Here is a 15,543-nt window from a genome sequence, read left to right as displayed (position 1 = left end):
GTTCAACTTGTATGCAGCTAAATCCTCTGGAATTCTAAGCAATGTTGGTACACTCAAAACAGCCATAGTGCATATGCGATCCTGCAAATTTTTGTGCATTATTCCAATTTTAGTACACATATTGCCAAAGTTGTATAACTATGGAGAGATTTGAAAATGGAACGTCCTCGTTCACAGCTCAGATATATTATCAGTTAAATCACGAACTCTACATTTTTATGAAGACGTCAAGGTCTGATAGAGTCTCTAAAGTATCATTAGGAAGTACTCTAAGGATAAATCCAATTAAGATTATGTGATATGCTTGGTCTCATATTAGTCTTAATTATGAGGAAACATTTTTTTCTCCAAGGAATTAATAAGAGACTCAATTAGTATAAAAACTCCTGCATAATGACTGGTTTCAATCAGGAAGGAGCAGAGGAGATCAAGGAGACAATGACAGAAAATGAAATGCAATATTTAAAAAAAATATGCTTTAGTCCAAATAGTTTTATACCCAAATCTGTTCAATTTCTCCTCCAGAATTAGATTTGTCTTTTCTCTGCAGGCATACCACTGTGAGAAGAACTGCTGTCACTCTGAGGAGTGCACAAACTGTTTTGCTAGAGGCTATTCATCCCTGAAGAACATCTTAAAACACAGTGCGTCCTTGTGTGTTGAGCAATAAATCACCTTAATCTGATTAAGGCCAAACCAGAATAGTTTTGTTTTTTTAAAAAGCATTTTTTTAGGAGGAAGAATTCAATTTCTCTTTTGATAGCAATACATTTCCATTATGTTTTATTTTTTACTCGAGGGCATATGAAATATTTTATTTGCTGAGACAAAATCTGTTGCAAGTACAGTTTAAAATGCTTTATGGAATATATGGAATGCTTTATATAATGAATCTTAATGCAAAAATGGCCATTATAATGAAAAAAAACCCATTTTATAGAGAATCAGACATAATTAGATTAAAATCCATCCAATATTTTAACACAATTTCCTCTGGATTATATAGAGTTTGGGGGATGGGGCAGCCTATACTATTCCTATACTAATGCAAAAAATGTCTATAACATACATAACTACTCCTTTACTATTGGTTGTGGACTGTAGGTAATTCTGTCTCTTACCTCTTGGTATGAGCCAAAATACAAAAGGGGCAGAATTTGTTTCATGATTGTACGGAACTGCCTTATTAATTCGATCCTCTGCTGCAAAAGTTTATATGACAACACATTCTTTTCAGTAAAATATCACATTCTGAATTTAAAGGGTCGGGTCTAAGCTATTCTCAGACACTGACTGAGCATGTAGCTTGTTCAGTTCCCAGCAAAAATGCAGTTAAAGTAATAAAGTTAGATAAATATTGTAAAAATTAGGTATGGCAAAGTTCAATATTTGGAAAAAATAGGATTAGCCAGTGCAGTTTTTCTGTATACCTATTAGAAATAATGATACGAACCCTAATTTTTCTATCAGCTTTGATATTGATTTAGTCAGTTATCCCTATAATAATCCTAGACGATTAATAAAATTGTATCTGTTTTTGTTCTTGACGAGTTGAAACATCTGCCAAAACATGTTTTCATGGTGCCTTTCTGTCCATGCAAAAATTCATCTTCTGAATTGCAAAAGTAAAAAAATGCAGAGAAACATTGCCTGTTTGAAAAACATTACAATTCCATGTAAGTCTGAAAATAGTAAATCACCCTTGAATGCAATACCTAAACCAATTTTGTATGTTTATATATAGCCAGTAGTGCTTTCTGTAAACCCCCCACTTCCCCTGGGGAAACACAGAGAATATGCAAATCACCAATATGATCCCATGAAAAGAATAGGACATCCTGCAGGAAACTAACCAATAAGAATAAACCTTTTTTTTTTTACTGTTAGCATTCCCAGCAATGGTCAAACACTTTCATTAAGTTTTTAAAATTTACCCTTATTTATATTCAATGAAGCAACTTTGTGGGAAAACCCCATCATATCCCAACAACGAATAATGTATATTTACATTGGACTAAATAGATACACCCAATCACTTAGCCATCTCTGGCTGATCTCAAAATGCTAGGCAAATTCAGACCAGGTCAGTAATTTGACGGAGAACCTCGGAGTTCTTGATTAAGACTTGGAATTGGGGTTTTTTTGAGGGGGGAGTGGAATCCACAAAATGGTAATGGCAACTCATAAGTGCCAAGGAAGCTACAAACCTACTAAATGTCAGGGTTCCAAATAACATCCAAAATTAAATCAGAGTCCAAGGCAAAGTATTGCTCAAAGTTCCAATTTATTAAGAGAGTCATGTTTGCACATCTGGGAAAACCCGAATCTGAAAGCTTCCCGGTTTTCCCCACCCATTTGAAAGTTCAAGATCCTGCTCCCACACCCACAAGTCCATCACATGGCCCAATCTTCCACTGCTATGCTGGCAGTTCCATCCATCCAGTTCCGGTCAGGTGCAGAAATGTAGAGACAAAGGATGACCTTGGATTCTATAAAGTAATTTTATTTTGACAACATCACATTCTACTCCTTACTATTCCCCCTCCCAATTCCCCACTAATGAAACAGCATAGTAGAATAGAATATTAGTGTGGCAGGCCAAAGATCCCAAAAGGAACTGGCTGTAGGCCTGACCCTAGATTTGTTGAATCAAGTCAAATTCACAGGAGATCCACTCTTAAATTCCATTGAACTACAGTACTTTTGTCTGCAGAAGTTCAATATGTTAAGTTTTCATTGAGCTATAAAAAAATAAACTAAAAGTGCAAGCAATCCTACACAGATATACTATTCATGGGTTACTACAGGTAATCCTTGACTTACAACAGTTCATTTAGTGACTGCTCAAAGTTGCAATGGCACTGAAAAATGTGAATGATGACAGTTTTTCATAGTTATGACCTTTGCCGCATCCTCATGATCGTGGGATCAAAATTCAGATGCTTGGCAACTGACTCATATTTATGACCGTTGCAGTGTCCTGGGGGGGGGTGTCACATGATCTCCTTTTGCGATCTTCTGACCAGGAAAGTCAATGGGGAAGCCAGATTCACTTAACAACCTTGATACTAATTTATCGACTGTAGACAAAAGTACTGTAGTTCAATGGAATTTAAGACTGGGTCTCCTGTGAATTTGACTTGATTCAACTTATCAATGGTGGCAAGAAAAGGGCAAAAACTCACTTAACAAATGTCTCACTTAACAACAGAAATTTTGGACTCAATTGTGGTCATAAGTCGAGGATTACTTATATTTATTTTCTACTCTGAGATAGGTATGCTATTAAAAAACAAAACAAATCCAGCCTCTCCTTGGGTCTGTTTCCTGGTTGTTTCGATGCTGCCTTATTTGAAAGTTAAGGCAACAGTGAGCATCCCATTCACTTTTCGAACAAGGAGGCCCATAATGCCATCATTCCTGCTATGAAAAAATCCAGTCCTTATATCATATTGTACCACTACTCCACTGACTTCACAGAGCCTATTTTAAAATATTTAAGAACACAAACATTTCAAGAAAGGCATTCTGAATTTTCAAATGGGGATTGCTTTCCTGGATTGAGTTGGCCTTCCTCGAGTGATGGCCTTCAGATATATTGAGCTTCAGCTCCTAATATTCATACCCAACACCAGCAAAGGGAATGCTAGTTTTGTTGCTCTGTCTCTTCATTTGACTTGCTTTTAATAAACTGTTGCAGTCAGGCAGGGAGTTTTGTCTTTTGGAAAGCACATTTCCTTTGCTTATGGTTAAGGGAATGTCTTTCTTAATTAATATCAGTCTCAAATAAGTAAACATGTTTGCCACATTGTTTGGATGGAGTCATGGCAGCATAGGTCAATTCCGCTAACTATCTTCTTTGTTATACATGGCAACCATAGCTAAATGAAATGGAATATTTTTGTTGGCACTTGCACAGGCAAAAGAATATTTTCACCCTTCAATGTCGGAGAAAGTTGGAAAAACCAGAGATAAAGAGAAAGTAGGAAAGTTTCACACTCATGCTTTCTTTGAGTAAACAGACCATCAGTTTAATAAATGGCTAGAGAAATGTTGACTTAACAGAGAATTTATTTATTATGCAAGAAACTGGGATTGGTTTGTTTCATAAATAGTAAGAATGGCCTGGATGTTATATCTGATATTTGAGGGATGCAAACAAGCCTAAACAACCAAACTGCTATAAACTGGAAGACAAAACAAGCAGTGGTTACTTATTGCTTTCTAGAAAACATTGTTATACTTTCTATATAAGGGTCGGATAAAATCTTTCCAGCTCTTTATTGCATGGGTCCACCTGAGGAATCATCTCTCCCCATTGAGTTTGGTCTGCCCCGTTCACTCCAGCAAAAGGGGCATAATGTGGGTTCCATCAGCCAAGAAATTATCGTGACCCGACAAAAGTGTGCCCGACAACAGCGCGCCGACAAAAACATGTCGATAAAACCGCGACGTCGATAGCGCGCCCACAAAGGCACACCAACAAAAGACCGCTGACAGAAGCGCCATTACAGTTAAGGTAAGGGTTAGGGTAAGGGTAAGGGTTAGGTTTAGGGTTCCTTTGAGGGTTAGGTTCAGGGTTAGGTTCAGGGTTAGGTTCAGGGTTAGGTTCAGGGTTAGGTTCAGGGTTAGGTTTAGGGTTAGGTTTAGGGTTACATTTAGGGTTACGTTTAGGGTTACCTTTAGAGTTAGGTTTACAGCGTGCTTCTGTCGGCGCGCTGTTGTCGGCGCGCTTCTGTCCTCATTCTTCAGCACGATTTTGAACTTGTGCTTTTCTCCCCACGGTTTTGTCGGCGCGCTGTTGTCGGGTGTGCTTTTGTCGGTGAACTGAAATTATGGCTAGATGGTCTAGGAGAAGAACCTTTTCTGCTGCAGCCCCCACACTTGGACCCCCCCAAAAGGTGAGATCCATCCCCGCCCCCTTGCCTTTCAGAAAGAGCCTGAAAACCTGGCTCTGCCAACTGGCTTGGAGCCCAATGTGAGTGTCCCACTCTGACAATGGCTAGTAGATTAGCAGAAGATCCCATGTCCAACCCATTTATGTATTGGTCCTTTTTATCCTCTTTGTTGTTAATTTTAATGCTTTTAATTTTAATTCCCAATGTTTAATGTTTTAACCTTCTAATTGTTTTATACTGCTATTTATGACATTGTAAGCTGCCCAAGGTTGCCTGATAATGAGATTGGTAGTGAATAGAATAGAATAGAATAGAATAGAATAGAATAGAATGCAACGCAACACAATATCCTGTGTCAAAACAACTCCAGATCTCTGTGTTCCCATGGCACCAGCTATATCTGGAAACTGAGCAGATTTGTTTCCAGTTCAGCTGCAGCATAATCCAAAGGGGAAAATTAAAATAAAATACAATTTCTGATAAATTATGCGAAAATCCTTGATTGCATAATTGATTGGCAGCTATTGTTGCACAAGAGGACCTTCACCAGAGCATTAGTAAGGATAAAATGAACAAACGTTCAGGCTTATCCTTTTCTTTTCAGTAGTGAATGATTCAACATGCGTACAATGCCACTTGTTTTTGTCTTGTTGTTTTCTCTTTTATGTGAAGAGGGGAAGGGAAGAGGAGCTTTCAGATTATTTCAGGGGAGTAAAAAGAGTGGCAGCAAGGAAATGCTCTTACAATGAGTTCCTGCTCCTGAAGCCTGAAAATCAAGCATTTTTCTTGGAATATGTGTGTCCTGCTCTCTCATTTCAGTTTACCACTGAAAAAGGCATTTGGCGGCAAAACTGAGACTTTCCTGTCTCATCAGGATCATTAACAAAGAAGGAACTGGGTAGTTTACAATAGCAGAGTTGGAAGGGACCTTGGAGGTCTTCTAGTCCAACTCCCTGACTAGGCAGGAAATCCTATACCGTTCCAGACAAATGGCTATCCAACATCTTCTTAAAGACTTCCAGTGTTGGGGCATTCACAACTTCTGGAGGCAAGCTGTTCCACTGATGAATTGTTCTAACTGTCAGGAAATTTCTCCTCAGTTCTAAGTTGCTTCTCTCCTTGATTAGTTTCCACCCATTGCTTTCTTCTTCTACCCTAAGGTGCCTTGGAGAATAGTTTGACTCCCTCTTCTTTGTGGCAACTCCTGAGATATTGGAACACTGCTATCATGTCTCCCCTAGTCCTTCTTTTCATTAAACTAGACATACCCAGTTCCTGCAACCGTTCTTCATATGTTTTAGTGTCCAGTCCTTTAATCATCTTTGTTGCTCTTCTCTGCACTCTTTCTAGAGTCTCCACATCTTTTCTACATCTTGGTGACCAAAACCGAATGCAGTATTCCAAGTGTGGCCTTACCAAGGCATTGTAAAGTGTATTAACACTTCACGTGATCTTGATGCTATCCCTCTGTTTATGTAGCCTAGAACTGTGTTGGCTTTTTTGGCAGCTGCTGCACACTGCTGGCTCATATTTAAATGGTTGTCCACTAGGATTCCAAGATCTCTCTCACAGTTACTACTGTTGAGCAAGGTACTGTTGCAGAAAATGACAGGCTTTAGACTTCTCAGGGTACAGGAAAAGTTTATTTGGCAGCCAGGTTCAGAAAGTTAGTGAAATGGCTAACATTGCAAATTCTGAACAACCTTTATTATCGAAGCATGCGTTCTTATACATTCTCAAGGGAAGCATAACACGGAAATACTTAACTCATTTCCTATTGGTTACCTTGAGGAAAGAGCTTTATAAGGAGATGGGGTCTTACTTCTCCTTTTGTTACAGGTATGGACTACATATCTCTAAGCGAAGTTTAGCTGACCCTTGTGGTCTTGTGAGACTATTGAACTCTGAGGTTAGGCATTTGCTTCCTGTTCTTTTGCAAGCTGCAACTCTGCCTATGTGGCTTTTTAATATAAGAGTAAAGGGGCCCCGAGAGGCTGTCCAGCCTGACCCAGTAGGTTTCACACTTAATGTCCAAATCTCACTTTACGTCCTACTTTAGTACCACCTATACTGTACCTGTGCATTTCGTTTTTGTTGCCTAATTGTAGACCCTTACTCTTTTCAACATTGAATTTCTTTTTATTAGATAGTGCCCAATGTTCAAGTTTGTCAAGATCCTTCTGACTCTAAAGCTTGTCTTCTGGAGGGTTGGCTATTTCTGCCAGCTTGGTGTCATCTGCAATTTTGATGGGTTCCCCATTTATTCCCTCATCCAAATCATTGATGGAGATGTTGAAGAGTACTGGGCCCAAAACAGAGCCTTGGGATACTCCACTGAATACTTCCCTCCATGAAGATGCAGTGCCATTGATGACTACAACTGTAAAGCTGCATTCTATTACATGTGCTCAGACTGTTTTTGCAAGCGACCTCACAAAAGGGCACAAAGCATATTAAAAATGTGGATTGTGGAAAGGGGATGTGCCAGGATTTTATGTTAAAAATGTATTTTTTTCAACTGAATAGAGTTGAGAGTATTTTTTAAATAAATGTTCCAGGATTGCTGACTTCTTTTTATTTGTTCCTCTGTGTCAACAGTGGGAAGAGCACAGATTCACTCACTTCTAAGGGATAAGGATGATTGGGGGGTCAACTCCAATCTTTAACTTTAAATAAAACTCTCCAACTTTAAAACCCAAGACTTTTAAAGGCAATGGGGAAGAGAAATGACCAAATTATTCTATAAAAGAGAAGCTGTGATTTCGGTTCTAACATGAATAAACTATGAAGGTGAGAACTTGAGATTGATTTGGATGATAGACCATGTATCTTGGTTTCAGATTTTACTCAATTAATAAACTTATCTAATTAAAAGGATACAAAGGAAGTAATGATGTGTGTTTGTGTTTGTCCTTTGTGACTTCTTTTTTTTTTTTTAGATTCCATGACTTTGCTTTAATTTTTATAGCTACAAGGCAAGTATAAAATTGTATTAAAATATAATTTGCAACGTACAAACCAGTAAACATGATTAAAAATAGCAGATACCAAAATGGAGAAAACACAGAATAAAAATGAAACAGCCTAAAATCAGTAGCAGAATAAAATGAGAATTTTTTAGAAGCAAAGTGAAAACAAATTGGGTGCTGATATGGCCTTTGGGCCATGGATTAGCCTGCCCTGACTTAAATTAGATTTAAGTCACCTTAGATGATGAGATGGACAGATAATGGAAGAAATCTCACTTTCTGGAATCTTGGGAATTTTATAGTCAATTAAGGTACTAAGTAAGATATTTGTTGTCAGTATGGGATAATTTTCCAATGCAGGCCCATAAATCATGCATGACAATAATCAAAACAGGAAGCTGTTAAAGACTCCCTTGAATGAAGTTCAACTCTTAAAGACTTCTATAGACATGACATTGTAATTTTGTGGGACATAGTAAATAAACAAATTACCATTTTTTTTACTTTTGGGGGTATGGTTTCTTTTCTTTCTTTTTCTTTTTTTGACTTGTTTAGCCTGCAACTCTAGGATGTTCCTATTTAACCTTGAGCAAGATCCAATCCTATTTAGCTGAGAAGATGTGCCAAGGTTGGGTGAAAGCTGCTATTATAAGCATCTGAGCCTTAATGGAGTCTTAATAACTTTGACAAATGGTCTTTATTCACATAAGTCATATCATCTTAAAATAAACAAAAATATTGTACCTGTAAAAGCATTCTTTTTCTTTTATTTAAAAATAAAATAGGTATCTAGGAGTGTTCCTAGACTTGTGGTTCCTCCTCAAGGAACATGTGTTGACTTATGGCCAACAGGGTTTTTTCATAAACCGGGGCAGTGGCCTCATTCCTAAATCAGAAGGCACTTCTCATACGGTCTATCTGACTGGATAGATTGGATAGAAAACACAACCAGATGAGCTGATTTTACAAGATACTGTAGTCTTACAGTATTTTGTAATGCTCATACCCTTCACCAATATTTTTGCCATTGGGAAGCCCGCTGTTTTTCAGCCCAATCAAAGACAACTCATAACCTTCATGGTATTGGACCTGGGTACTTGAGAGACCGCCTGCTGCCAATTACCTCCCAAAGATCCATTAGATCACACAGGGTAGGCCTCCTCCGGGTTCCGTCTACCAGCCAATGTCATCTGGCCACTACCCGGGGGAGGGCCTTCTCTGTGGCGGCTCCGGCCCTTTGGGACGAACTCCCCGCAGAGATTCGGACCCTCACCTCTCTCCAGGCCTTCCGAAAAGCCGTTAAAACCTGGCTGTGTCGGCAGGCCTGGGGTCGATGAGTTCCCTTCCCCTCTCGAATCATGTGGCTGTTGGTTGTTTTTAAATGCCCTGTACTTTTGTAGTTTTTGTGCTTTTTCCGTTCCCCTCCTTGGGTTTGTGCGCTGCCCTGAGTCCCACCGGGAATAGGGCGGCATATAAATAAAATGAAACTCAAACTCAAGTGGGAATGTTTATTTTCTGATTATTTGTTTCTTTGTTCCTTGTTTGTTCCATTGGCAATATTAGAGAGCTTCTGCATAATTGATCAGTCTTGCAGACAGAATGCTTTTCAGGTTTGGTTTTAACCATGGGTGGGCTTCAAAAATTTCAGCAACAGGTTCTTTGCCTGGTTGCTGGGTGGGCGTGGCCATGGTGGACGTGGCCTAGTCAGCCTCCTGCATCACGGTGGGGGGGCATTTTTACCTTCCCCAGGCTCTGGAGGCTTTCCTTGAGCCTCTGGGATTGCAAAAACTGCCTCCCCCGGGCTCCGGAGGCCTTCCAGGAGGCCCGTTTTTCCTCCTCCCCGAGCCACTTACCTCACATCCAAAACAAGCCGCATGGAGACTCCTGGAAGGGGTAGGGTAGGCAGGGCCAGCCAGGGGTAGGATTTGGAGGTACTCTGAACTGGCCATAATGTTAGCTACGACTTCTCCTGAACCTGGGTGAACCCATATCAGGCTACCCTGGTTTTAACCGGAGATGCCAGTATCTGGCACAGCATCAAAATAAATGTACTGTAAACCGCGTGTCTACCAAGTTGTAGATGTCAACACGGAGATGCCAACGCATGAAGGAATGCCTCAGGAGCCACTGCCAGTTAAACTGTTCTTCAAATGTTCTTGCACATTTAAAGGGTTAGCAAATGGTGTTTCAGGCTTTTCCTTAGCTTATTCAACTTGAGGAAAAGATTAACAAGAGATAAAATGTGGGTTGTTCTCTACACTGTAGTGACATCACCTAGAAGCTCCATAAAATTGCCACCACTATCTTAAAAGTCTGCTGTGATCTTGCCTAAGACTTAAAATTGTATATGCTAGACAGATAAACTTCCTATTGAGAGGAATAGACTCTTTTTTTATACTCAGTTTAATGACTGTATTTTGCAAATAGCAAATAAGAAAAAAGAAGTCAGTTGTTTATAGATTTCTTTCTGTTTATTAATGCACATTATTAGATAAACACTAATGCCAAAAGATCGATGTAAGCATATCATTTTAAAATAACTCCAAAAAGAATAGAAGAAGCATCTGTTTCAAAATTAATGAGTTGGAACATTTCTAAATACCCTGGCATTTTATAATAAATGTCTTCCTAAGCCATAGATCTGGCAGAGTTACTTCTGTTAAGAGAAAATAGCAGAACAGCATTTTACAGAAAATAAAACATCCCCATATTTTATTTTTAGCTTTTCAGTAGCACTTACCTAAATCTAGTAAATGTCTTGATTTATATGAGAGAGAGAGAGAGAGGGAGGGAGGGAGGGAGGGAGGGAGGTGACTCAGTTGGGAATTTTTTCTGTTTTACACCTTTTAATTTCAAAATCATAAGAAATCTGAAGCTTGCTATATACAGCAGTGAAGTTTACTGGCACATTATTTATGATAGTTATTGAGTAATCATAATAGTAAAGCCTGGCACATTTAACTTTTTCTTATTCAGGCTTATATGCTGGGGAATGATGTAATAAGATTGTGTCTCAGGAACAGAATATATGACCTGAATATAAAACTTCTCAGCTAGAACCCTTGGCATCTATCCTGTCTGCAGTCCTGGAAGGCTATTGCCATAAATCCTTAACCTTGTCCCCTTGATTTGCAGATTATAAGTTTCAACATTGCCTATGCTACTCGAGGATGATAAGAGGGCTGTAGCCCAGTCCAATAAAACCTGTGGACTAGTAGTGAAGACCTAGTGATAGGTAATACTAAGTCTGATTCCATTGAAGGTACTCCCTTGTCATAATGCAGGACATTATGCAGGCGACCCCCCGGGGGAGAGTCTTCTCTGTTGCAGCTCCAGCCCTCTGGAACAAGCTCCCCGTGGAGATCCGGACCCTTACGACTCTCCCGGCCTTCTGCAAAGCCACTAAGTCCTGGCTGCTCCGGCAGGCCGGGGGACTGTCGAAGTATCCAGCCCCACGGTAACTATGAATGTTGTGCATTTTAAATTGTTGTTTTGTCTATTTATCCCCTTCCCCTGTTTATTGTTAGCCGCCCAGAGTCTTTCGGGAGTGGGCAGCATACAAGACCAATAAACTAACTAACTAACTAACTAACTAACTAACATGTTAGACCCAGCTTAAATTTTCAGTGAATGGATGGAGTCACTTTATTAAATCCTTTTTTAAAAAGAAAAAAACTTCCAGGAAAATCTAAAATCAGCGGAACAAGTAAAGGCCAGAGCAAGACCTCTGCTCCTAGAGTTCATAGTTTTCCATTTTCAAACGCAAGTGAGATGAAGATAAATGGCATTTTTTATGTACAGGAGGATACCGACAATCCATTCAGCCAAATGAATGTTCCACACGGTAGCCTCTTGTTCATTCAAGAGATCCTTTGGGTATTGTCCAGCAGGTGGCATGACTCTTGCACAAACCTAATGCATAGAATAAACATGTGGCAAAAACAAAACATCTTTATAGTAGAAAAGTGAAAGGGATGGGAATGTGGGGGGAGGTGCCCCAGAAGAAATGAGCTATACTATGCTAAGTACTATCATATAAGCATTAAAGCAAGGATGAAATTCAGCAGGTTCTGACAGGTTCTGGAGAACCGGTAGTGGTAATTTTGAGTATTTTGGAGAACCAGCAAATGCCACCTCTGGTTGGCCTCAGAGTGGGGAGGGAATGGAGATTTTGCAGTATCCTTCCTCAGCCATGCTCACCGAGCCACACCCATAGAACCGGTAGTAAAAAAAAAATGAATTTCACCACTGCCTTAAAGGCACAAGATCTGGTCTGAAAAACAGATTCTTCTGTACAGTCTTTGAATCTATAAATTTAGCAACACTGCAGAGGTCATTCTTTTGTATATGCAAACTGGTGGCTTGCAATGGAGCCTCAGTTTACTCACAGATTCTCTATTTTGCTTTTGATGGGAATCCAACTTTGGTACGGATGAGTAGGATCTGGCCAGACCTGAGTGTTTAAGGGCAAAGGCATTGTGATAGCGTCTCAGTCACCAGCCCCTTGCTCAGATCCACTAAATCAGGGGCCTTTATTCAGCAGCACAGGGATCTTTATCTCCAAGATAAATGTTCCAGTAGGATCTCTTGTGGTCTTCATAACTTCACACTAGCCTATCAGCGCTGATGAGCTGGATTAGAAGTGCCCCAGGGAAAGAGAGATAAGTGGCTCATCAAGGCCTCCCTTTATAAGGCCTCTTCAAGGAAGGAATGAAGGCTTGGAGAGATGCCCTGCTCCTGGAGCTATAAAGGGCTTTGATTTTATTGCTGTGCGTGGGCTCCAAATCACCACTTTGGCAAAACCTTTCCAAATATTTGAGTGCATTCGACGCTTGCATTTTTCAAGCAGATTTTGACTAAGGCATCCCCTGCGAAAACCTGCTAAGTTATAGACTCCCTGGGAACCCACCACCACAGGATTGCTTTGTTTTGAGACTCTTCCTTAGACCTCCTCAGAAATCCAGAAAGAAGCCTCGTTGAGCTCCTTTGAGCTTTTGAGCTCCCTAGTCAAAATTTGAACTTAGGGGAAAAAATGAGAAAGGTAAATTAAATAAAATGCTTTTTTAAAAAAAGCGAAAGTGTAAATTTAGGGTCCCTATTTAGCTTTCATCTAACTCTTAACCCTATCATTCCCATAGGTCAGTCTTGCTTTCCATAATAGCTGCCTGTTCAGATAATTACTATTGGTAGCTCCTGCTACTCAGGGTGGGTTTAAATTTTTTTACTATTTTGAGCATGGCTAGGTGGGCAGGCATGTGACTGAGTGGGCATGGCCAACTTGACTTCCCTCATGCACACTCAGTCACATAACCCTATCACCAGCAAGCCATGCCCACCAAAACGGTGGTAAAATTTTTTGACAAGGAGGGGGTGCCAGGCTGGGGCTCTTTGCTGTCATCCGGCGCTGGGGGAGAGCCGAGCAGCCTGTTCTTGAAGTGGTGGCTGTGGTCAATGGGTTTGGCCCTGGGCTCTCGCTCTGTCTGCCTGGGATGCTCCATTTGCTCCGTCTGCCCGGGAGATGGAGCCCGAGGAGGAAGGAAATGGCCATTCTGGCAATCTCAGGTCTCCCAGAGTGGCCCATGTGTGCAGGGCGCTTGGGTTGCTCCGGCAGTGCCTGATCTGGAGGAGGTAGTGGTTGTGAAGCCTCGGGGCTCCCGAAGCAGCCCATGTGCTCAGGGCGCTCGGCTTGCTCCGGCAGCGCCTGATCTGGAGGAGGCGGTGGTTGTGAATAGGCTGAGGAAGGGCGAGTGTCCAGGTATACCAGTTTGGGGGCATGGCTGGCCAGACAGCCATCACTACCAGTTCGGCGACCCAGGTCCAATTACCACTACTGGTTCTCACAAACTGGTACAAACTGGGAGCAACCCACCTCTGGTGCTACTCCATTGCTATAATTGACATATTATCCAGTTCCACTATAAGAACTGTATATTCTCTTAAGCATTCTTAAATGTTTACAGAATCTTCTTTACATCGGGAGGAGGAGTGGGATAGAAGAAAGATGGGTAGAGAGGGCAGGAGAGAGGATGGGAGGGAGGGTGAGAAGGAAGGGAGGGAGTGGATCGGGAGAGAGGAGTGGTAGAGGGGGAGGGGAAGTAGGGTAGAGGGGGATAATGGAGGGAAGATAGAAAGTTGGAAGGGGAGGTGGAAGAAAGAGGTGTACGGAGAGTGGAAGAGGTATATTGGGTTTCTATTTTTTCGGGGTATTGTTGACAAGAGGAATTGCTGCGATTATTGTTTAATGTTGTATGGCTCCGGCTATGCACAGTATATATGTGAGTGTATGAAAATGAAAAAAATGGAAAATAAAAACCTTTTTCAAGATAGAATCTTCTTTACATCAACTAATGAATTGAAGAATGTAATATCTCTTATGCTGGAAACTAGAACAGGAAAAGCAGTTATAGAAATGAGAAATATTGCAAGTGATTAAGAGGTTAAACGAAGATTCTCCTTTGAGAATATGGACTCAAGTTGCACAGCTAGTTGTGTAAATACTTCTTTATATTTCTGTTGTATAACAAAAGGCTCTTGACTTCTTCCACTTTAGAAGAAAGAAGCAATATGCTTATACTATATTGATGAAAGAAATGTCCTTCTGGGCTCGGCTCCAAGTGGGGAAAAAGACACTGGAGACATGGAGGCTGCTTGGAAAGATGGTTTATTGTTGGACAGGGCCACATGGCTTGAGCCCTGAACAGAAAAGGTGATCACATGCTTCAATGTTGGTGGAGAAGAAGGGAAGGGCTGAAGGAGGGAAGGGAAGGCTTGCTAGGCTTTTTATAACCTGTTCAGTCCCACCTCTCTGTTTCCTGTTCCTGTGTAAGAAATGTATTCCGATTGGGTGTCAGACTCCCATGGGCCTATCCAGGTATGGATGAGTTGAATCCAGGTATGGATGAGTTCTCAGATGCCATGTGGTCAGTTGAGTAAAGGGCCAATATTATCATGCCTTTACTCCCGTCCCCCCTGGGGCTGCAGTGGAGAAGTCTTTATTATGTAAAGTGGACTAGCTTGGCTGGGTTAATGGCCCATTAACAGTGGGGATGGGCAGGAAACTACAGGCAACTATTCTGTCTTTTAAAACACTTTCTTTCTTTCCACCTCCAGAGAAATATTCTGCCTTTTCAATATTTCCTAGGATATTTCATTTTTCTGGGAGAGGGCTGGATGATAACTTCCCACAATATAATACAGCAATGCTGACTCCTGTACTGTATATGTGACTTACCCATGGCCAGGTGGCCTGATGGATGGTGAGGCATTGAATGTATGTTTATACATATTTTTCCTACCAAAATCAAAGAATATTTTTACATGGTTCACTAGAGGACCATCAATATTTTGATCTAAATAACATTTGTGGAATGAGGAGAGACAAGAAGGCAGAAACGATACTATCTCTGTCTGCCAAGAACATTAGCATTGTTGTTTTCCTCCAAGAGGGAAAGAAAAATAAAGTTTATTTTAAGATGAAGAAATCGTTTGGAGTCTTGGCTAAAGTCAAAGAGCACAGAGGTTAAAGGGGGACAAATGTGGTGAGATTGAAATATGATTGAAATTCTTTCCAGCAAAGCACAGAAACGCATGACAAATTTTTAATATTCTGAAGCTACGCTAAGTGACTCCATCTATTCTGATGAGAAATTGGTCAGTGATAACCAAAAGGCTTTTAA

The 15,543-nt window shown here is 40.6% G+C and overlaps 1 long non-coding RNA gene across 1 annotated transcript; it reads left to right on the top strand.

The window, feature by feature from the left end:
* Nucleotides 1-7,785, top strand: LOC148048055 (uncharacterized). The gene is made up of 2 exons (XR_015695949.1): nucleotides 1-644; nucleotides 7,045-7,785. It is a non-coding gene; the product is annotated as an uncharacterized LOC148048055 (long non-coding RNA).
* The last annotated feature ends 7,758 nt before the right edge of the window (nucleotides 7,786-15,543 follow it).

This window comes from Thamnophis sirtalis, unplaced genomic scaffold (assembly GCF_051295495.1).
Source record: "Thamnophis sirtalis isolate CommonGarterSnake01/CBP01778 unplaced genomic scaffold, rThaSir2_p1.2 scaffold_3, whole genome shotgun sequence".
Classification (NCBI taxonomy): domain Eukaryota; kingdom Metazoa; phylum Chordata; class Lepidosauria; order Squamata; family Natricidae; genus Thamnophis; species Thamnophis sirtalis.
Note: the sequence above shows the minus strand (reverse complement) of the source record. Positions and strands in the feature narration are given on the sequence as shown.